Raw genomic sequence first — 1,837 nt, 5'->3', positions numbered from 1 at the left:
TAACTTACTAGCATTTTACACGTTTTTTGTAACTTTTCTTCAGGAAAGTAACACCATATTAATTTCTTTGTTATTGCACAAAAAAAAATGTTACTTACTAGCATTTTACACGTTTTTTGTAACTTTTCTTCAGGAAAGTAACACCATATTAATTTCTTTGTTATTGCATAAAAAAAAAACTTACTAGCATTTTACACGTTTTTTGTAACTTTTCTTCAGGAAAGTAACACCATATTAATTTCTTTGTTATTGCATAAAAAAATTGTTTTTCTTCTCCTTTTCTTGTTATACCCTTAAATTAAAGGAACATTCTGGAGATATTGTACCTACAAGTCTGTACTTTAGGAATTTCTTGTTAATGTTAAAATTCAACGGTCAAAGTTCAGCAAAGACGCCTCTCTCTACCAGTCTCTTGAGTCAAGAGAGTTTCTCTTTGTGATAAGAAAAATTACATCCCCAACCATTAGTAGTTCAACAATCATCCATTTCATTTTCTCTCCCCCTGAAGGCAATTCTTTTTCCCAACGATAGACGCCTCGCCTTCATGGTTTAATTTAAATGGTGGTTAGGTATGTGTGCTTCGGAAAATTCCCGCGGGCACAATGAAAATGCCACTTGTTACGTTTTTTCCCTCCCATTTTTACCGAATGTTTTTTCTCTTCTTTTATCACTACGTCTTTTACGTTTTTCTCTATTATTCTTGCCCTCCCTACTCACCTCCCATTTACCGAATGTTTTTTCTCTTCTTTTATCACTACGTCTTTTACGTTTTTCTCTATTATTCTTGCCCTCCCTACTCACCTCCCAAAAAGTGATTACTTTTTCGCCTGCGTAGCTCCAACTTCAGGATCCAAGCTCTGTGCATTCATGTCGATTTGTTTCTTTTCTGAATTCAGTAGATCACTTCAAAGAACAAAGAAATGAAAAACAGTTCTGGTTTAATATAAATAATAACAAGTAAGAACTTTTCTTTATTTACACGAAGTAAAATAGAAGCAGGCCCCGTTTTGTTTGTGTGTGTTTTTTATTCCTAGAAAAACAAAATAAATTATCTACATATATTTCTCTTTTTGCTTTGATCTCAAATGAAATGTGATTATGGCATCTCCACCATTTTTTGCTATCCTATGAAGGTAGTAATAAAGGATAAGAAAGAGATAAAGGGAATTGGAATATTTCTGCTAAGTAGCCTCCTCTTGTTTGGAGTGTTTTACATATGTATTATCGACCCTATATACGAGTAAACGAGTATACATAGGTATGTTTTTCAAGGTACTTTTGCCTGTTTGTTTTTAAAGAAAGATTCTCTCTCTAGGAAAATATGATTGGTTAATCCAAGAGTTAAACATAATTTAAACTCACTTTGTGGCCTTGGGGGTCAATGAGTCAAGGACTTACTGAAAATATCTTGTCCACATGTGCCTTGACCGTCGTGTCGTCAATCTGTGGCTCTATGTTGCGTCCCAGCATGTCGTATATGGAGGTGACCACCTCTTCCATTTCTTTCTTGGTGATGAGACCATCTCCGTTCAGGTCATACAGACCGAATATCCACTGGAGCTTCTCTTGAACACTGCCCCGCGACACTCGCGACAGAATACCGAGGAAATCCTGGCAACAGGAGAAAAATGGGCAAATTTTAATTTATAGTTTCCCTCTGTAAATAACTCTAAAAGAAAAAAATAAATAAAGAATGCTGGTAACTGGAGAATGAATTAGAATTCTTTGCCTTCACTTGACTATATGTATACCCTATTCACGATCTGAAATCATTCAATATTACATATTTGTCCTTGAAAAAGTGGATCTGCAGAAAGAAGAAGAAATCAATAATCTA

This window comes from Diaphorina citri, unplaced genomic scaffold, assembly GCF_000475195.1.
Source record: "Diaphorina citri unplaced genomic scaffold, Diaci psyllid genome assembly version 1.1 scaffold967, whole genome shotgun sequence".
Lineage (NCBI taxonomy): Eukaryota > Metazoa > Arthropoda > Insecta > Hemiptera > Psyllidae > Diaphorina > Diaphorina citri.
Note: the sequence above shows the minus strand (reverse complement) of the source record.